The sequence below is a fragment of the Canis lupus genome, chromosome 7 (assembly GCF_048164855.1).
Source record: "Canis lupus baileyi chromosome 7, mCanLup2.hap1, whole genome shotgun sequence".
In the NCBI taxonomy this organism is placed as follows: Eukaryota; Metazoa; Chordata; class Mammalia; order Carnivora; family Canidae; genus Canis; species Canis lupus.
The window spans coordinates 6,687,742-6,710,392 of record NC_132844.1 but is presented as its reverse complement, the minus strand read 5'-3'; the positions used below and the strand labels follow the sequence as shown (position 1 = coordinate 6,710,392).

Sequence of the window (22,651 nt, the reverse complement as noted above, 5' to 3'; positions counted from 1 at the left end):
GATGGAAAGAACCCATTGGAGAGTGACAAACTGGTGATGCAAGAGAGCTAATGGGGATGTCGGTGCTAGGGACGTGGGGAGATGCAAGTGCGTGGGATCTGTTGTACAGAGAGGGGCTGCTCTTAGAGGAGGTCTCCATCCCTAGTTGGGAGAAGCAAAAGGGGAGCAATGCATGTGGTCCCAGGTGAAGGTAAGTTGGCAGAAGCAGTGGCAGGAATGGTTAAATGTGGGTATTCTCTACCCATTGTTTCTTTTCTTTTTGTAAAGATTTTGTTTATTTATTCATGAGAGACAGAGAGAGGCAGAGACACAGGCAGAGGGAGAAGCAGGTTCCCTGCAGGGAGCCCGACGTGGGACTCGATCCCAGGACCCCAGCATCATGCTCTGGGCCAAAGGCAGATGCTCAACCACTGAGCCACCCAAGTGCCCCTCTACCGATTGCTTCTTTTTCCCCCTGGGAAATCAGAAACAAGATAATCAGCTGAAAGGTAGAATGGAGGAAGGGGTATTGGGGGTTTGGGAAGGGAGGAACACACGTGGACTGGGGAAACAGTGGATGTGTCAGGCCAGCCCTTACGTACCCTGAGTCCAGTGGCCTTAATTTCAGTGATCAGCAGGGTTGTGAGCTAATCTCCACTGTGGGTGTGAGGGGACAGCATGGGTGGAGATGTGAATTTAAATAACTCAGAAGGTGGACAAATAACCTTAGAGAGAGAGAGAGAGAGAGAGGAGTAGGATCAAGGGCAGATGGGGATGGGTTGCAGGACTGGGGAAGGAACTGGGATGGCCAGGAAGGAACTGGGGACGCATTCATGATTTTGAGAAAGGAGGGAAGGAGTGTATTAGTTATCTTCTGCTGCGTAACAAATTACCACAAACATGGCAACTTAGAACAACACACATTTATTATCCCATGGTTTCCTTGGGTCAGGAATCTGGGCATGTCCTCTATTTCAGGGTCTCTCCCGAAACTTCCCAGCTTCCACGGCTGTTGACGACATTCGGTTCCCTGTGGACCGAGACTGAGGGCCTCCCTTTCATGCTGGCTGTCACTGGAGGCTGCCCTCGGTTCCTGGCCACGCGGGCCTCTCCATACAGTGGAGAACTCCCTGCAAAGGAGAGTCTGCAGGCAAGAAGGAAGTCACGGCGTGAAGTAATGTGACCACAGAAGTGACATCCCCTTTGCCATATTCCACCAGTTGGAAACAAGTCACAGGTCCCACCCACGCTTAGGGGAAGGTAATTTCACGAGGGTCTGAGTATCAGGTGGAAAGGATTATTGGGAGCCGTTCTAGAGTCTGTCTGTGACAAGGAGAAGCGGGTGAAATGTATTTTTGAATACAAAGAAGGAAAACTGAGGAAGCGAAAACAAAATAGAGGGCCCCTCTTCTAGTGAAAAAAGAGATGATGTCACCCCTGGAGAGAGAAAAGGCCAAAATGGGGGGGGGGGGGAATGTATGTGACAGGCAAAGGGAGTTTGTAGGTCGGTGGCTCCTGAAGAGCGCCACGGGGCCAGCTGGATTAGAAAGTGTGGATTTGCTCTGGAGCCAATTGGCAATGACGAGACGTGCTTGAGCAATAGATGGTGCCCTATTTTCAGTCTGAAAACTAATGGAGGGAGGGGTTGACCCAGGTTTGGGTATTCCGACAATTCAGGGTCAGGTGTGTATTAAAAAGGTGTGTTTAAAGGTCAGGATCAAGAGTCTTTATGGTGCTGGTAAGAAAAAACTCAAGTGACTCAGAGTCCTTTTTCTATTTCCTACTTCCACGTTTCTGCTTCGCCAGCTATTCCAAGGTAAGTGTGGAGGTTCCCAGGTTGGCCTGGCTCTGTGAGGGCCAAGAGTCCGCCATGATGCAGGGTCAGGTGGCTGCAGGCCTTCCAGGCTGCCTCACTGGGGATGTTGCAACACAGAAACTTCTCTGGAAGCAACTTGGAGGCCCTCAAGTCCCCTCCCTACCTCCAAAAACCTCCTGCTGCTTCCAGGGGCTCTCATCAAGCCTTCTCAAGGGCCAAGACCTCTCTCACCTGTGCCCTCCTCTACCTCAGCCAGTGTTTTTCAAGCTCCTTTGGGCGGTCAGCCCTGTTCCAGTGGGTGTAAAGGGAGTTATTGAAAGTCAATACCTTGACCTTGAAGTCACAACTGCTCAAGAGGTGAAAATGCTGAAGTAAGTAGAAGATACTCTGGTTAGTTTGGTAAGAAATTTCATTCTCGGTTCCCTGAATTAGCTTTAAGCAAGGACGGTAGCAGAAATAATAATCCTGTGTGGGTAGACTTCAGGAGGAGAACATAAGCTCTTGGCTACATGTAACTCTGGTGATTGAGAAGTGTTTTATTTAAAGCTTAAGAGTCAATGTAAAAGTTTTCTTGTTTCAGCAAAGTCTTAGAGAAAAGATAATTACTTCCCACATGAAGAGAGCTATGTTGGGTCTCATTCATCTTGGTACCCGCATCACCCGGCCCATTGCAAGCCCTACATTCTCCTTCAAGAAGCATCTGTTGAGGGGCAGCTGGGTGGCTCAGTTGGTGAAGCGTCTGCCTTCAGCTCAGGTCATGATCTAGGGGTCCTGGGATCGAGCCCCGCATCAGGCTCCCTGCTCCGTAGGGAGTCTGCTTCTCCCTCTTCGCCTGCCCCTCTCTCTGCTCATGCTCTCTTTCTCTGTCTCAAATAAATAAATACAATCCTAAAAAAAAAAAAAAAAGCATCTGTTGAGCTGAAATGAGCAGCTCTAAGGGTGAGATAGTAGCAAATCTGAATGATAGTAGCAAATTACCCCTGAATGACATCAAATAAGTGGAAATGAAAAGAAATCCTGTGCTTTTTAATAGCGATGCTTAGTGAGTTGCTGCTGTGTGGATTCCTTTACTGTCTTCCTGCTTTAAAGAGACACTGGTTTTAAAATTTTATTTATTTATTTATGTATTCATTCATTCATCCATCCATCCATCCATTTATTTTGAAGTAATCTTCACAACCAGCATGGAGCCCAATGCAGGGCTTGAACTCATGACCCTAAGATCAAGACCCGAGCTGAAATCAAGAGTCAAATATTTACCCAACTGAGCCACCCAGGTGCTCTGAAAAGACACTGCTTTTTAAAGACACAGACTCAGGCTCTATTTTTAAAAGAAAACTCTGGGTTGAAAGATAGAGAAGAAAATGGACATGACCCATATTCTCACCATGCAGAATTAAGGACTATTAAATTTGGACATATTTGCTTTTTCGCTCAGTACTCTGTTTTTAAAGCCTACATTAGTGCAACGACGTCCTGAAAAATACGAAGTGTGTCCGTGTGTGTGCACAGTGTGAACCCACAAGTTCATGCTCACACATCTGTGGCATTTGCCTGGTCTTCCCCAGAGTTTCTGAGTTGGAAAAAGCTACGTTACAAACCACTGTGGCAATAACAGAATAACGAAGCCGTGACTTTACATGTCAAGGTAGAGCGCACTGTCCAAATAATACATTTTTAAAGCATGGAAACTGTAAGTAATCCATACCCACAGGAAAAAAATTTAACGGGACCCTTTTGGCCTTTAGTCTGTCAGTTTTTCTTTCCAGAGGCAACCAGGACTGCCAGTTCCTTGCGAATGTTTCCGGAGACATTATTTGCATATACAAACATATATTTCCTATTTCCTTACCCAGCTGGTGGCATGCTATGTATAGTGTGTTGTACATAAGCATAGAGTTTTGAAATTTGAGGAAGTGTTTCTTAACAGTAAGCCTTTTTATTTATTTTGTTTTTATTTTTTAAAAAAGATTTGTTTATTTGAGAGAGAGAGCGCATGCACGAGAGCGGAGGTGAGGGTGCAGAGGGAGGAGAGGGAGAGAATCTCAAGCCGATTCCCTGCAGCATGGGGAGCCCCACACGGCGTTGGGTCCCATGACCCCGAGATCATGACTTGAGCCAAAACCAAGAATGGGATGCTCAACTGAGTGAGCCACTCAGGCGCTCTAGCAGTAGGCCTTTAAAAAAACTTTTTTCAGGGTATTAAGAATAATTGACATGCAAAATGTAGGTTTTCTAGTTGTGTGAATTTGTAGTCATGGCCTTCCTTCTTCCTCGGTCTTAACTCAGGTGATCAGAGAAGGTCCTCCAACCGGCTGCACAGGCCCCCAAAACCACAAATTCCCATGTCAGCACTAGGTAGTTCGCTCTTCCTCTCTCTGGGTGAGCTTACTTAAAAGCCCACAAGGAAACCCTTTATGGTTTTGGTAGCTAAACCCAAATCCTGTAGAACACAACAAAGCCAAAGAGAGGGAAATTGGGGGCTCAGCTTAAAATACAGCTGTTGGCAAGCCCACACTCAGTTGCTGGAATGACAACCAGCTGGGCGGGCTAAATTTAGCTTGGAGCCTTCAATATGGTCAGCTCTCGAATGTCCGCGGGCTCTGCACAGAGAACTCTTGTCTCCTCTCTAGGGCTGGTAGTCAGAAAGGAGCAATGTTTGTCCAAAACGCTGACTTTGTGAAACCAACCTAGTCGATCTGGTGTGATTTAATAGGCTATAAAAGGTTTGATTTACAGCTGATCAATAGGCAAACGGTATGATTTGTTGTCAGGGGAATACAGAGCACAGGGACGAGGAAGATGCCAAACAGTGGGAAAGGTTAATTAACATTGTAAAGTTCATTTTAAATTTTGATTAAAGGAAAAAAAAAAAAAGAATAAACGAACTGTAAGCAGGTTCCTTGGCCTGCAGGGAACTAAAAAAAGGTGAGCAGAATCGGTCTCTTCCATGTGGTCCTCCCCACTCATGCTCTGTCCCAAAGCACAGGGAGCAACTAAACTTGGGTTCAAGTCTTGACTTATCACTTGGTTAGCCTCAGTTGCCTGCATCTTTTTCAAGTGAGAGCGTTGGAAATGAGCTCTAAGCCTCTGAACCTCCAAGTTTGGGATTCTTGGTGCTTTTGAACCTGGAGTTGCTCTATACCCTCCGCCCTCTGGAACCCCAAGTGGCAGGTAAGCACAGAGGCCTCCATGCCTCGAGATGAGACCATGTTCTGAAAATATAATTTGGTAAGGGGGGAACACAAGGACCCTGAGAGAGCCGGGCATCCCCCCAAGTCCTGTGGACAGCACCAAAGAAGGCCTGACAACCCACACCATGGCCCAGATGTCCGCTGGGCCTCCTGTAGAAGGGGCATGTGACATAGTTTATGGAAAACAAACAGGACGAGGTTGCCAAGTATGGCCTAGGTGGTACCCAGGGAGCAATTGCAATGACTTCTGATTTACTTACCGCACTCACATGTGCAAAGAAAATGTCTATCCCGGTCCTCCCGAGGCCCCTACCCACTGGTTGGTGATAAAGAGAAGCCAGATTGAGTCTGACTAGTTTAAGACTTAGATGCAATGATTTAAACACTGTCTTTAGGGCTCCTTCACCTTCATGATTCAGTTGCTCAGTTTTCTGGACTTTTCCCCTCTGTCTTCTGCTCCTGTCTTAGAAGGTATTTAGTGGAGGGGGTGACAGAAAAGGCTTTATGGCTGTCATGGCCATTGGAGGTGGGGAGGGTCCCCTGGTCTCACGCTGGTCTGTACGTATGAACACTCTCCATGACCTCCAAGCTATGGTTGGGCTGCTTTGGTGTCCTCTTGGTCTCAGCTGCCTACAAACTCCTGGTCCATTCTTTCCCAACCTATTTGGGGGCCCACTGCCCCTCCCCATGGATCTGGGTCCTCTTCCTCTCTTTGTCACCCTCTCCCTCTGGGCCCTGGTCAGGCTGCCCACCACAGCCCTGGCTGCAGAGTGACTTTGCCCCCAGCCGTATTCGGGCCCTGGCAAGTCTCCTGGCTCAGGGGAGCAGATGGATATTCAAGATGATACAAGCTAGACTCTTCTCTACCTGTGAGCTAAACATCTTAGGGGTGGGGTGGGGTACAGGACAGAGACGTCCTCCCAGAGGTGGCCATGCCACCTCCACAGGCCCTGGGGGAACAGCAGAGGTCCTGGGGGTGGCCAGGAGTGTGGGTTCCACAGTCTCACGGGCCTGGCCTCCTCCCCATCCTTGTCCTTAGCACTGGCGTGGCTTCAGGCAGGGGCCTTGGGCACGGCCTCACCGGAACAATACACACTCCACAGGGGTGCGGTGATGGCCAAGGAGACTTCTGGTGAAGCAAGCAGCTCCTCTCCTTTGTGAGGCAGCAAGGCTGGGGGGAGAGGAGAGAAGTACCCTTTGCTAGGGCGGCAGGGGGTGGCCCCGTTGCTCCCCAAGAGTTCTCGCCCCAGCCCCACCTGCTCCGCAGACTGCACCCTGCACCCACCCTGTGCCCACCTTCTGCTTCCTTCTGTATCTGTTTATTAATGTGTCAATGACTGAAATACCACTCTCTGATTGGCCAATGAGCCGTTTTTTTAAAATAGCAAATTTCATGCCATCAATTACCAAACGTCCTTGGGGATGAAGTCAACTTAAACAGTGATTGGCTGACAGTACAATAAAAGGGGGTCCCTCCCTCCTGGGGCTCCCAGGCAGCTGGCAGAGACACAGCTGAACGCACCGGGGGTGGGTACCTGAGTTGTCAACAGGCCCAGGACCGGTTAGGGCACCTCTCTCAGGAAAATGATCAAGAAAATTGAGATCCACCTGCACACCAAGTACACTTGCTGCTTCTCTGGCAAAATCAAGACGAAGAGATGAGTTTCCTGTGTGAAACAGCAGCCAGCAGTGCCTGGACCTACACCCCCAATTGTGCCGACCCAGTGAAGCCTGCCATCAGATGACTGGCGAATGACTGGGAACCCGTAGACGCTCCCCCGTATGACACAAGGCTAGCTAGGATGAGTGGGTGGATCTGTGTAACCAAGTAAAGAGGGGGTCGTGTGCCCCGGCGCTGCCTTCCTTGGGCCAACCCCAGGCATGGCGTGCTCTGTCTTGGGTCCAGGGAAGGTAACCAGGTGACTCCCCAGAGTTGTGATGCCTTCCAGGTCCCTCTTCAGAGGCTGACTCTTCATTCTCCAAATGCTCCCTCCTCTCTGTAGGTGGCCCACCCCCAGGTGAGTCTCCAGTCCCCTGCTGCCACCTTTGGCTAGAGGGAAGGATAAGGTATCCTGCTTGATGGTAAGAAGTGTTAACCCTGGGGCACCTGGGTGCCTCAGTTGCTTAAGCATCTGCCTTTGGCTCCGTCATGATCCCAGGGTCCTGCGATCGGGCCTTGAGTTGGGCTCCCGGCTCAGCGGAGAGTCTGCTTCTCCTTCTCCCTCTGTGCTCTCTGTTTTTCTCTCTCTCTCAAGTGAATAAATAAAATCTAGAGAGGAAGAAGAAGAAGAAGAAGAAGAAGAAGAAGAAGAAGAAGAAGAAGAAGAAGAAAGAAGAAGGGGGAGGGGGAGGAGGAGGAGGAGGAGAAGAAGGAGGAGAAGAAGAAGAAGGAGAAGGAGAAGAAGAGGAAGAAGAGGAAGAAAAAGAAGAGTCAACTGCAGGATTTGCATTTTTAAGCCTTCTATGATTAAATGAAATGAAAGGCTTTTTCTCTCCTTAATGGGGTTTTAGGTCTCAGTAGGTAGGAGGGGAGATGTTCCATGTTAGGGGCAATGGCCCTAGGTCAATAAGTGCTCCTGGAATTGTCCTAGGCCTGTGCAGTGACTGGTTGGCCCTTAGGGAACCCTGGCATAAGGAGCCAGAGCCTAAGGGTGGCCCAGGTAGGATGGAGTTTGATCCCAAAAAAGCCAATGAGAGGAGAATGCTCACCTTCACTTCTTGACCTAAAGGCAGATCCACCTCCTTCCTGTCCCTGCCTTGCGGGTCTTTGATGCCCAGACTCCTAGATTCATACCTCATCATACAAGTGACGGCACTTTAGATCACATTTAATGATTTCTTTGTACGAAACTCCCAGCTTTATTTCCTACCCCTTACCTCCCCTCTACCTCTTTGTTAACTTCCCCTCCTAATAAAATCTCTGCGACGGGAATGTCACTGAAATCATCCTTTTTGGTATTAGAGGTCTTATTTTATAGGACAGCCGCAGAGGCATTCTGGGAACATAAAATGCCACATCAATAATATAACTAGAGCAGAAAGTCTGACTGGAGAATGAGAACCCCAAAGAGAAATTAGAAACATATTGTTTGCTTAACTTTAGGGGCCAGAGAAGTGAAGGAACCAATTTAATTTAAGGGCTAGTCCTGACAGGGAATCCAGTCGCGTCAGGAAAGCTGCAAGTCAGAGAAAGAATTCTTTAAAATCAAAGGAGGCTTGTTGTGTAACAATCCTGTTGGAAGGCCAGCCCTCTTCTTGGAGGTGGACCCCAGCAGTCCAAATGAAGGCAGGCAGGTTAAAATGTCAGGTTGCTTAGCTAAGGGGAGCTGCCCCCACCCCCCCGCCCAACGTGCTATTTGACTTCTGGTTACTTCTGTCCATGATTCAAGTTATTTATATACCGTGTAGAATCAAAACAAGGCCATGAGGGCTCAAGAATAAACTGGTTCAGTATCAGTTTGCAGAAGTGTAAGTTAGGAGTTAGGCTTTTCATTCCATTTCTTTCTTTCCTTTTTTTTTTTTTTTTTAAGTAGTTTTATGGTTTTGTCATAAGCCACCACAAAACCTAATCTGGAAGTCTGTGGTGTAAATAAAATGAAATGAAAATTTCTTTGCTGTCAAACACACAATTCTCTGGTTGCAAATTCTTTCCCACCACTTCTGGCAAAATGGAGAGTAAATGCCTCTAATCCTAAATTCAAGGGCAGGCCTCAGTGGGCCTCGTTGATCCTTCCTCTCTGCTCCCCAACTGGAAATAATGAAACTTCTTCTTCCATGAAGCCGGTGCTCATTCCAGTTCCCAAACCAAACCCTCTCTTCTACATTCACAAATGCTGTCCGTCTTCCTATCATCTCTCTGCTTCTATCTTGCAATATATGTATTTACTTATTTTTATGTCTACCTCTCCACCTGTACTGCCTCGCAACTCCTACACTATAGGTTCTTGGAGGGCAAGAACTGACGTTACTTATCTTTGTGACTCCTGGGATGCTGAGAATAATATCTTGAACGTAGCTAACTCTTGATAAATACATGTTGATTGGTGGTGGGTCAAATTTTTTATAAGGACATTATCAAGAAAGTGGCACCTCAACAATTCATGGAAACCGTCTGTGCTAATTGTGTAAGGCATAGGGGGTCGGAGTTCCACAACCTGCCAGAGAAGCCCACCTTTTAATCGCTTTTCAAAGCAAGCTTTTATGACTTTGGCATGCTGGAGTACAATGTTTCTGCAATTTTTCTTATTTTCTCTAATTTTAACTTTCAAAGAGTTAGGGAGATGCTGGTCTACACTTTATAAACTTGGAGCACGATGTTAAATCAGAATTTTCAAAAGCTACTAGAGCAATTTGATCTGAATAGGAAGGAACCAAAAAACCCAAAGGAGACTGGGCTTTGAGTTGGGCAAGAGACTACGGGGCACGTTTAAAAATGTTTTCCTATTTAAAAGCCAGGCTTACTCTGTAACTCCTTTGACAAAGTGTACCAAAAAGCTCTAGTTCTTTGTGCCAAATAACAATGCATACTCAGGCTATTAAAAGACAATCTGAAGAGGACTTATTTCCCCCACCTTACTCCCAAAAGGATCTGAGTTGGCTTTATACAAATATACACAATATAGCAAACTAAAAACTAACAGAGATAGGGGAAAAGGAGAAAAAAGATGGAATAGTAAGATAAAGACAAGGATAAAGTTAGTACACAGACGTGTATGTTCAAAGTTCTTGCACTTGTCCGAGTGCCAGGGTGGCTCAGTCCATTGACTATCCAAATCTTGATCTCAGCTCAGGTCTTGATCTCAGGGTCATCTCAGCCTCTCCTTGGGCTTCACACTGGGCATGCAGGCTACTTAAAAAAATTGGCGGGGGGGCACCTGGGTAGCTCAGTTGATTAAGTGTCGACTCTTGGTTTCAGCTCAGGTCATGATTTCAGGGTCATGGAATCAAGCCCTGAGACGGGCTCAGTGCAGAGTTGTCCCACTGTCCCTCCCCTCTCTCTCTCTTTCTCTCTCAATCTCTCAAATAAATAAATAAAATCTTAAAAAAAATTCTTGAACCTCTCAGTTTGAATCTGAGTTTCCTGGGGACCAAAGCAAAGAAGGGAACGCAACTGGTGACAAATTTCACGGTGTGTTTCAAAATCAAACCTAGTTCTTGGGGCACCTGGTGGCTCAGTGGTTGAGCATCTGCCTTCGGCTCAACTCAGGATCCTGGGGTCCTGGGATGGAGTCCTGCATGGGGCTCCCCACTGGGAGCCTGCTTCTCCCTCTGCCTGTGTCTCTGCCTCTCTCTCTCTCTCTGTGTCTCTCAGGAATAAATAAATAAAATCTTAAAAAATAAAATAAAATCAAACCTAATTCTTTAGTGTTTGGATGCAGAATACTGCACCCCACTTCTCAGTGGTTTTCTCCATTTCGATTAGTTACTCTGGTGCCTGCCATGGTGAACCACTGTGTTTGAAACTGTAGGATAGAGAGGCGGCCAATAGCCTGCTGTGCAGCTCTCTCTAAGCACCGTGCCCAATCTTTTCATGAGTCAACCCAACAAAACTGGTGAGAAAGGTCAAAAGAAGTCATTCTCTGTGGCAGTGTCGCTGTCACATGCAGGATTGTCAGCAGGGGTCCTAGTAGTGAGAATTACACCAGAAAGACACCTTTCGAGAAGTTGAAAAGGGCCAAAGAGCCTTGAACATATTCTTAACAGTTGCCATCTCTCCTCTTTCTGCCCTCCAGACACTAGGAGATTCTCTGGTGCTGAAAGCCCCCGTGTGGGTGTGCTTCTCTCAGGGTCCTCTGCCGGGGGCCCCTGACTCCCCAACTGCCTCTCTTCCTTTCCCAAAGAGGAGAAAAGATGACACAGTCTCTCTCAGAGAGCCATTAGGAGGAAAGCCATGGAAGTAAAATAATTAATACAATGACGTGCACGACTGACATATAAGCCTCCCAGGAATAGAACATTTTTTAAGAGTGGCTTTTCAGCCCACTTAAAACTCTAATTACCTGACGAGAAGATTGATTGATTAATAGATGGTGAGTATAGACAGCAGAATCAGAGATGTTAAAACAATGACACCATCTCTGTGTCTCTTGCACAGTGTAGGGACCACTTTGTCATCCATCAGAGGCAAAGGATTTAGCAACTTGACCTCCAACTTCTAAAAATTTACAACTCTTGCCCTAGTGGTACATGACACATACTGGAGTCACTTAAACCAGTTACCTCACTAAGCTTTGATCTTAATTTATAAAGGGAATGGTGAAAGAAGTCATTTTAGGAAACTTGGACATGAAAGTAATAGGAATACTTTCTCTTCCCTCTTTTCCTATCACTCATCCTCCCTCCCTCAGCCCTTTGGCGAATGTAAACCCAATTAACATGCTTGAAATTGGATGTCCTTAAAGTTGAAGCACTTTTCTTTACACCATTCCCAAAGTTGCTCTGCTTCTGGACAGCCTACAGTGTCTGCTCGTGTATCACTCCACTGTCCCACTTCCACATAAATCATTCCAACTGGTGTTGGCTATAACCCTGAGGGCAGGTTACTTGTGCCAAGGGGCTAGATGTGGGGTACCCACTGCTTGTCACTCAAGGTGGCCTGTGCCACCTTCCCCAGATTGCTTTGTCCTATGTGACCTATAATGGGATTATCAGCAGCAATTATCAAGAGACAGCAGCTTGTGGAGATACATATATCCTTGTATTTTTTCATATCAAAATCCAAATTTTGCTTTAGGTTGTCCTCTATATAACCAGGTTCCAGATATGAGCATCTGGGTAATTTTGAACTTCTCAATAAACATTCTCAATATTTTGAACATACTTTATGTATTCATTATTTTTTAAATTCCAGTATAATCAACATACAATGTTATATTTGTTTTAGGTGTACTATATGGTGATTTGACAATTCTATACATTACTTGGTGCTTTTCACAGTGAGTATACTCTTGAACCCCTTCACCTATTTCACCCATCATCCCCCTCCCCGCCCTCTGGTAACCACCAGTTTGTTTCTATATTTAAGAGTCTGATTTTTTGTTTGTCTCTGTTTTGTTCATTTGTTTTGTTTCTAAAATTCCACATATAAATGAAATCATAGGGTATTTGTCTTCCTCTGGCTCATTTCACTTAGTATTATACCCTCTACATTCAAGCATGTTGTTGCAAATGACAAGATTTCATTCCTTTTTTATGGCAGAGTAATATTCCATTGTATCTACTTATAGTATATGTACATATCACCTCTTCTTTTTCCATTTATCTGCTGATGGACACTTGGGCTGCTTCCATAATTTGTCTATTGTAAATAATGCTGCTATAAACATAGGGGTGCATATGTCTTTTCGAATTAATGCTTTCATGGTCTTTGGGTAAATATTCAATAATGGAATTACTAGATAGTATGATAATTCTGTTTTTAATTTTTTGAGGAACCTCCATAATGTCTTCGACAGTGGCTGTACCAGTTTACATTCCCACCAACAGTACACAAGTGCTCCTTTTTCTCCACATCCTTGCCAGTATCGGTTGTTTCTTGTGTTTTCATTTTAGCCATTCTGATAGATATGAGGTGATATATCATGTGGTTTTGATTTATATTTCCCTGATGGTTGGTGATGTGGAGTATCTTTTCATGTTTATATTGGCCATCTGGATATCTTCTTTGGAGAATCATCTATTCATGTCTTCTGCTCATTTTAAATTGGATTATTTGGGTTTGGGGTGTGTTGAGTTATGTAAGTTCTTCATGTATTTTGGATACTAACCCCTTATTGGATATGTAATTTGCACATATCTTCTCCCATTCAGTAGATTTTCTTTTAGTTTTGTTGATTGTTTCCTTTGCTATGCAGAGGCTTTTTATTTCGATGTAGTCTCAATAGTTTAATTTTGTTTTTGTTTCCCTTACCTTAGGAGATGTATCTAGAAAAATGCTGCTAGGGCTGATGTCAGAGAAATTACTTCCTGTGCTCTCTTCTAGGATTTTTATGCTTTCAGTTCTCACATATTTGGTCTTTAATCCATTTTTTTTTTAGTTTTTTTCGGTGTATGGTATAAGAAAGTGGTCCAGTTTAATTTTTTGTATGTAGCTGTCTAGTTTTCCCAATGCAGTTTGTTGAAGACACTGTCTTTTTTTCGTTGCATGGTCTTGCCTTCTTTGTTGAAGATTAATTGATTATATAAGTGTGGGTTTATTTCTGGGCTTTCTATTCTGTTTCATTGATCTTTGTGTCTATTTTTGTGCCAGTACCATACTGTTTTAATTACTATAGCTTTGTAGTTATCTTGAATCTTGAATTTTGATACTTCTGTTTTGTTCTTTTTATTCCAAATGTATTTTTTAAAAGAATTTATTTATTTATTCGAGAGAGAGAGAGAGCAGAGGGAGTGGGAGAGGGAGAAGCACACTTCCTGCTGAGCAGAGAGCCCAGCGTGGGGCTCAATCCCAGGATCCTGAGATCATGACCTGAGCCAAAGGCAGACACTTAACTAACAAAGCCACCCAGGCGCCCCTTATTTTGAACGTATTTAAAAATCATATCTAACAGTGACGGAGTACATTGGTTAGATAAGCCTTCCCAAATACTAGTGTTATCTGGGAGAAAAAAAAAATTATAGACATGACTATTAGAAAGCACTGAAGAAGGGTGCCTGGGTGGCTCAGTGGTTGAGTGTCTGCCTTTGGCTCCGGTCATGATCCTGGGGTCCTGGGATTGAATCCCATGTCGGGTTCCCCATGGGGAGCCTGCTTCCCCCTCTGCCTATGTCTCTGCCTCTCCAGTCTCTCATGAATAAATAAATAAAATCTTAAAAAAAAAAAGCACTGAAGAATTACCAAAGCGGAAAGAAACTAGAAAAGAATCTACCCTGGTGATATATATATATATATATATATATATATATATATATATATATATTTTTTTTTTTTTTTTTGGTAGCAGCTTTTTTTTCCCCACAGATTTATTTATTTGAGAGAATTAGAGAGAGCATGAGTGGGGAGAGGAGCTGAGGGGGAGGAGGAAGCAAGCTCCCTCCTGAGCAGGGAGCCCGTCATAGGGCTCGACCCCAGGACCCCTGGGATTATGACCTTAGCCAAAGAAAGATATTGAACTGACTGAGCCACCCAGGCACCCCATGCAGGAGTTTTTTGCTTTAGATAACTTTCAATCTGTGTGCAGCCTTCTTCCAGGTGCAGCAGAAATCCAATCACACTGAGTTGAAGAGTCAGATGGCAGAGTTTGGGGAAGAGAAAAGATTTAGGAAGAGAAGGAGGCCCAGAGTCAGTAAATAAGAAAAAATCTGCAAAAAAAGAAAATCTTAGACTGACCATTGGATGATGCACTTGTGAAGAGATCCAGAGCCCTGATGGAAAAACAGCAGCTAGAAACAAAATTAACAACCTATATTTCAGCTGCTTCCCATCACAGGGAAAATAAAGCTTAAAGTTTGAGTTCAATAATATTAAATATTTGCTAAGACAAAAATTACTCTTTAGAGTAACATAAAAGAATCCAGAGTCCTCACACTGAATCATTTACAATATCCACATGCATTTTTTAAAGTCACTAGATATGACAGAAATAGGAATTTGTGACACATACTTAAGAAAAAAAAGTTAATAAATTCTAATGCTGAGAAGTTGCAATAGTAGACAAGGACTTTAAAGCAGCTATTATAACTATGTTCAAGGAGTGAATGGAAATAATACATGGTAAGTGAACAGATGGGGGAAACTCAGCAGATAAATAAGCTGTACAAATTAAACACGTGGAAATTATTAAAAAGCAGAAACACATAAATTAAAATAATAAATTCACTCAATGGCTTTAACACTAGATTGGAGTTGGCAGAAAAACGAGTCAATAACTTAAAGATAATTCAATAGTGATCTACTCTGAAGAGCAGAGAGAAAAAAAATTGAAGGAAAACAAAGTCTTAGACTTGTAGGATACTATCAAATCATCTAGTATACCATTGGAGTCCCAGAAGGAAAGGAGAGAGAATGAAGAAGAAAAAAATACCTGAAGAAGTTAAAGTCAAAAACTTCCCAACTTAGTTAAAAATCGAAAATTACAGATCTAGGAAGCTGAATAAACTCTAAGTGGAATAAATATATGCCTAGTGGGATAGAAAACCATATCTAGGCACATTATACAAAAACTCATGGAATCCAAAGATTTAAAAAAAGTTTTAGAAGTTTCCAGAATAGAACAAAACATTTCACGCAGGGGAACAATAATACAAATTACATTTTCCTATACTAAGAAAGAAGAAAAGCTAGAAGACAATGGAATATAATCTTTAAAGAATTGAAAGAAGATATAAACTGGTAAATTCTATCAAACATTTAGTGAAAATAATAATACAACTTCATACAATATCCTTTAAAAAATAAGTGGAAAAATACAATTTTATGAGGCCAGCATAACCCTGATACCAAAATCTGACAAAGGCATTAACAGAAAAGAAAATTAAAGATCAATATACCTCATGAATATTAGACACAAGAATTCTTTTTTTTTTTTGTAATAGAAGGAGGGAGGAGGGGGCCAGAGGGAGTGAGAGAGAATCATAAGAAGGCTTCATGCCCAGCACAGAGCTCAGTGCAGGGCTTAATCTTACAACTTACAACCCTGAGATCATGCCCTGAGTTGAAAACAAGATTTGGACTCTTTTTTTTTTTTTTTTTTTTTTTGAGATTTTATTTATTCATAGGAGACACAGAGAGAGAGAGGCAAAGACATGGACAAAGGAAAAGTAGGCTCACCATGGGGAGACTGTCTCAGGACTTGATTCCAGGACCCTGGGATCATGACCTGAGCCAAAGGCAGATGCTCAACCACTGAGCCACCCAGGTGCCCCAAGAGTTGAACTCTTAACCGAATGCATCCTGACAAAGTTTTATCCAAAGAATGCAAGATTGGTTACCATTTAAGATTTCAATAAATGTATTCCTCTGTAGTAACAGAATAACAAAAAGATGATCAATAGAAAAGACATTTGACAGAACTCAACTCTCATTCATGATTTAAAAAACAACTCTGAAAACTTGAAATGCAAGAGAACATCCTCAATCTGATAAATGCTCTCTCTGAAAATCCTACAACTGATACCATATCTATTGTTGTAAAGATGAATACTTTTTTCTAAGATTGGGGAATATCTGCTTTTGCCATTTCTAGTCAACATTTTGCTGGAGGTGTTAGCCATCATTATAAGGCAAGATATGAAATTCAAGTTATAAACATAAGGAAAAGAAGAAGCAAAACTATCTCTATTTGTAGATGTTTATAAAAATCTATAAACAAAGATAATTTCTATATACTAGCAGAAAATAATTGGACAATACAATGAAAACCCAAAATTATTTCATTTATAATGGTAACAAATTATAAATTATTTTAGAACTAAATTTAGTAAAAGACCTTCTATATGGGTACAGAACCTCTGCACTGAAAACTCTGAAACATTACTGAGGGAAATTAAGTGACACTTAAATGAACAGAAAGTTATTCTATGTTCCTATACTGGGTGATGTAATATTTTTAAGATGTCTATTTCCTCAAAATTAATGAATAGATCCAATGACTCTCAACTATAATCCCAGCAGGATTCTGCTTTTGTTATATAAATTGACAAATGATTCTAAAACATTTATAAAAATGCAAAAAGACCTAAAATAGCCAAAATGTTCTTGCATAAGAACGAAGGACTGGACTACTGTGGTAGGTTGAACTGGTTCATGTCCTAATCTCCGGAACCTGTGAATATACTACCTTATTTGGCCAAAGAGTCTTTGCAGATGAATTAAGAATGTTGAGATGCGAAAATATTGTGGATTACTCTGGCAGGATGAATACGAGAGTTTGTATAAGAGGGGCAATAGGATTAGAGTCAGAGAAGGTGATATCATAACAAAAACAGAGATGAGAATGACATAGCCATGAGCCAAAGAATGCTGACAACCTTTGGAAGCCAAAAGAGGTGAATCCAAAAGATTCACCCCTGGAGCCTCCAGAAGGAACCAGCCCAGACAACATCTTGACTTTACCCCCTTGACACTCACCTCAGACTTCTAACCTCCAGAACTTTGAGACTAAATTTGTGTTTTAAGCCACTAAGTTTATAGTAATCTGTTACAGCAGCATTAGAAACTAATAGAGTTACTATAAAAGACATACCTTATAAAAGTACTGTAATAAAGACAGTGTGGTATTAGCATAGAGATAGTCATAGCAATGAATGAAACAAAATAGAATCTGGAAATAGAGTCCCACATATTCAGTCTACTGATTTTTCAGAAAAGTGCCAAAGTAACTCAATGAGAAAAGGATAGTATTTTCAAAATGGTGCTGGAACAATTGGATATGCACATTTGAGGAATGAACCTTCACCTCACATAATACACAATTATTGGTTTGAGATGGACTATATATATATATACACGCTAAAATAAAAAATCATGTAGAAGAAAACACAAGATAATATCTTTACACCCTCGGATTTGGCAAAAAAATGCTCAGATAGGACACAGAAAATAATAACCATGAGAGAAAATAATTAACAAATTAGTCTTCATCAAAATTAAAATATTCTGCTTGTCAAAAGACATCATTAATGAAGTAAATAGACAAAGCACAGACTAGAAAATATTCATAAACATGTTCTGACAAAGGTCTTGCATCCGAATATATAAAAGAATCCCTACAACTCCATAATTTAAAAAATGAACAACTCGGTTTATTAAAAAGAAAAGTACTTGGACAGACACTTCACAAATGAAGACACACAACTAACCAATAACATATGAAAAAGTGCTTAACCTCATTAGTCATCAGGGAAATGGAAATTAAAACCACAATGAAATACCATCCATATCCATCAGAATGACTAACATTTAAAAGATTGATAAAGCTAAATGTTAGCAAGGATATGGCGTAACTGGAATTCTCATGTGTTAATGTATAATGTTGGATGTATGTGTTGGACTATAAAATGGTACAACCACTTGGAAAATGGCTTGGCGGTGTCATACAATTAACATAGAACTGCACCTTTACTCAAAAATTCCATTCCTAGGTATTTATTTATCCAAAAGAAATGAAAACTTTACATACACGTACACACAACACACACACAAACATTTGTACGAGAATGTTCATAGCAGCCTTCTCCACAACAGCCAAAAGCTGGAAGCAAGTCAGTGTCCACAATCAGATAGTAAGAACCTTCTTACAGTGATTCTTCCACCATAAAAACCATATTCCCACAGGAGAATACTGCTCAACAATAATAAAGAGTTACTCAAAAATATGCAAGAGCCTCACAAAATTGTGCTGAACAAAAGAAGGCAAACTCAAAAGAATATGATTGCATTTATGTAGAATCCTAGAACAGACAAAAATAACCAGAAGTGAAAAAAATCAAACAGGTGGCTATCTCCGAATGACTAGGAGGAGACATGAGGGAACGTTCTGGGGGATGAAAATGTTCTACATTGGGAAAGGGGTGCAGGTTGTGTGAGAGTATTCATTTGTCAAAATTGTACATTTGACCTTTGTGTATTTTAATATGTAGAGATGACCTAAAGGAACCAACAGCAACAATTATACTAACTGGGTGTAGGGGAGGGTGTTGAAGATGCAGCTGAAACCATAATGGCAGAACACTGACAATTATTTTTTAAAAGATTTTATTCATTTATTCATGAGAGACAGAGAGAGAAAGAGAGGCAGAGACACAGGCAGAGGGAGAAGCAGGCTCCATGCAGGAGCCCGACGTAGGACTGGATCCCAGGACTCCAGGATCACGTCCTAAACCAAAGGCAGATGCTCAACTGCTGAGCCCCCCTAGGCGTCCCAACACTGACAATTATTGAAGCTGGGGGTTGGGTACACGGGGGCTCATGTATTGTTCTGTTTGCTTTGTCTACATTGGAAATTTTCCATAATAAAGTTTTAAAAATATAATAATCGATAGGTAATCCCTTTCGATTATAGCAAGATCCACTGAACATTATCTAGTATTTTTAATTAGTTGGAGGTTAAAAATGAGAAATTAAGTGGCTTTCACCAGGAATGTGCTTCTCTTTATTTCTTGGATCATCTTCATTTGTTTCAACGTTCAGAAATAGAAGCGAGAAAGCTGAAACCCCACAAGGAAGTGTATTGAGCGTTATAACTAACATTTCCTCAGAGAACAGCTTCAAAAATTTGATTTCATTAGAAAATTCACAAGTCTTCATGCCAGCAAACTGCATGAGAATATGTCTGATAAACCCAAAACATTAAATTGTCTAATTTCTAAAATTCTGCTAGACACTTAAAAATGGTTAGTATGTTAAATTTTATATGTATTTTACCACAATTGGAAAATGTTTATGTAAGTAAAAAGTTCCAAATGAAGGAATGAAATGTTTTTCTTTTTCCTCCACATGCTCAATATTTATTTCTCTTACCCTTTGATGTCACATGGTACTCATTATAACAGTTCCTGGAAATAAGACACTTCAAAAAAAAAATACTTCAAATAATTGTCAAGTCCCCAACAAGCAAAGATCTGGGATACCAATATTTTCTGAAATTTATAAACATAAGTGTTTCATGAATAGTTGATTCATCGGTAAAAACTTCTTGATGAATCTATGTTTTGCAGCCTGTTTTATGCCAGCCTTTTTATTTCATAATTTAAAAACCCCAATTTGGGGGTGAGGGCAAGAAGAAGAAATAAATGGGTTCCATGTATAAAGAAAATCTCCATAAAAATTCACTGAAGCAATCCTTAGAGAAAGAAGTAGAACTGTAGAACTGACTTTTCACAAGGTTCTAATTTAGATTTTCTTCAAGTGTGTAAGCTTTCACCCTGGAATGTCTCTGGCCAGGCTACCAAGAGTTTTGAAATCTCTTATTTCCTGGGAACATGGTGGCTTTAGAAACAGAACAGATCTTCCTCCAGGGCAGCTTTGGGCAACCAGACAGTCAGAACAACTCAGCTGACCTGGCCAGGTAGTAGGGCTGGAGTGGGGGTTTTCTGGAATGAATGAGCACCCATTGCTATCTTCTATCCTTGAGTCACTTGGTCGGAGATGTAAAGTCTTGAGGGAAAGAGTCATGCCTATGCTCCTGTTTATCTCAGACATAACATAACTCAGGGTCCTTCGGCTGCAAAGATAACCTGAATTCCATTGATTTAAATAATATGGAAAAGTATTTTTCACCTAACAAATAATGTGGAGATGAGATGAGTTGGTTGAGTCAGTAGCAAAGTAATGCTATCGAGAATTTAGATGAATTCCATCTTTCTGCTCTGCCATTTTAATTGTGTCAGTCACTAGATGGCTAGAGCAGCTCTAGGCTTCAAAGCCCCACACACCATCATCCAGAGGCAGAACAAGGGGACTATTGTGTCCTTGTGTCTCTTTTTAAGAGCTAAGAAACTTTTCTCAGAAGTCCCTCAGCAGATGTCTCTTTGTACCTTACTGGTTAGAATTGGGTCACATGCCTTTTTTTGCATCAAGGAAAATGGAATTTCTGTAACTGGCTTAACAACAACAACAACAACAACAACAACAACAACAAAATATATATATAGTCCGCCTGGACAAAGTTGGGTAAATTTTTGTAGACATTTGTCATATTTGTGGCTCCCTATACTGAGAAATTTCCCACATTATGAGGCCTGGATACACCCAGGATGGAAGTAAAACTCACCAGCAGGCAGGTATGTTCGGCTGCAGGTATGTTGCCTGGATTCCACTAATCAGACATATCTACGTAAGACTGAAATTTAGAATAGAGCAAAGTTAAGGAATTAAGTGCCAGGCAAAATCCTTTTTCCAGTGAAGAAGGTGGAGGAGCATTGCAGAAAAATCGTGTAGTTTTCAGAGATAACTGTGCAGTACCATTCTGCACATAGCACCCACCTTATAGGTGGCAGTGGCCGCAGGTCTCCATGGGTGCAGTTTGGTGGCATAATTTGGGTACTGTTCCAGGTTATATAGCTTTTAAACCTGATTTTCTAGCGCTCTGTGGGATTCTGTGAGTTCCTTATGTGCCTAAATAAATTCTTTTCTGGCTTAAACGAGCTTGAATTGGTTCTGTTGTTTGGAACCAGTAACTCAGCAAGGAAGAAGTGGAGAGTGCCACGGGTAGGCAAAACCATGTCTACCACAGTAGGGCATCAGTAGGTACTTGGCGTTATAAAGCACCATTGGGTTGTATTCTGTTAAGTGCACCCCCAGTACAGAGAAGAAAATGTGAACGGAGCCCCAGAATCGGTGCCCTGTTGCCAAACCTGGCTTCCTTTGGGATGGCTCAAGGACTTTCTTACCTTTCTCTGAAAATCTGTTCTTCCTCTTGCTCTCCTTCATCATTCCAATAAATTGCCTTCAAACCCTGAGAATTTTCCCCCTTGGCCTAGTGGGTGGGTGTAACTCAATACTGCGTAGAAGAAAATCACTGACCAGTCTGGCCAAGTCCAGCCAAGCATAAATAAAAAGGTTTAAAAAACGAGATACTGTAAATGCTTAATTTTGTATCCTCCTACAAATAACTAAAAGGAAATGAACCTTGCCTGCAATTTATTTCACATTTTTATTTAGGAAAAAAAGAAAGAAAGAAAGAAAAAGAAAAAAAAAACCCATCATGGAAACATTAATGCAACTTCCAATAACAGAAGGAACTGCATTTACAATTCTGACTCTCCCCCTGCCTCGACAGAGCTGCTTGTGCCTCTTAACATTGCATTATTTGCATATCTCGACTGGGCCTTTATACTCATTAAGTGGGTACAACATATTTTACCTAACCACCAACCACCCCTACTAGATATTTAGGAGGCTGCCAGCTTATAAATATTCTTATATTAATTTTGTATTAAACAAGTGTAAAACATTGTCCTTCTTTTGTATAATGCAAATCACTGAATCATATGAATATTTTGAATGGATTGGCCTGGAATTGCTGTTTTGCATTGCTATCAGCAATGTCTGGTGTGGACCAGTTTTACTACACCCCCTCCAGCAATGAATATGTTTTAAATATTTAATTAATTTAATAGAAGCAAAATGAAATCTTATTACCACTTTATTTTGTATACTTTATTATTGAGGTTCTCCTATGATTCTGAGTGTAAAGATTCCCTCATTCAGTATTGTCTAGAGTGTTCCAAGACGGAGTCAGCACCAGGCTCGTGGATTGCAAATGTAATAAGGATGTGCACATTATCAAGAATGTTTCAGACAGTGCCATGTGTTTTTTTTTTTTTCAGGAGCTGGTTTTAGGCAGAATTAATCCTTTTAGAGGGTTATTATATTGGATTGTCCTAGTTATGTCAAGGGATGGCCTGGGGGAGGGGATTTTTTCATTTGTCTGAACATTGCTGTACATTTAATTTCAAATTTTCTGCTTAGTGCATAATGAAAAACGTTCACCAAATTTGTAGCAGTAAATGTAAACTCTATTTTTGACATTTGAAAAATTTAAAATAGATTAATATTACAGAACTACATAGGGTTCTCTCTGAAATCCCTTTCCAAAATTAAAACTGCTATTTTTCAGATAAATTACTCCTCCTTTTTTGTTATTTTCTCTGCTATAGACATAAGCAGTCACTTAAAAAAAAAATTAGCCATTGAAAGAAACTTACATTCTGGCAAATGTGG

General features: G+C 41.6%; 1 long non-coding RNA gene across 1 annotated transcript; it reads right to left on the bottom strand.

Moving 5' to 3' along the window:
* Positions 1 to 904: 904 nt before the first annotated feature.
* On the bottom strand, positions 905 to 21,409 carry LOC140636538 (uncharacterized). Its single transcript, XR_012033741.1, has 3 exons — positions 21,319 to 21,409; positions 20,700 to 20,768; positions 905 to 1,123 (listed from the first exon to the last, which is right to left on the bottom strand). It is a non-coding gene; the product is annotated as an uncharacterized lncRNA (long non-coding RNA).
* Positions 21,410 to 22,651: the final 1,242 nt, after the last annotated feature.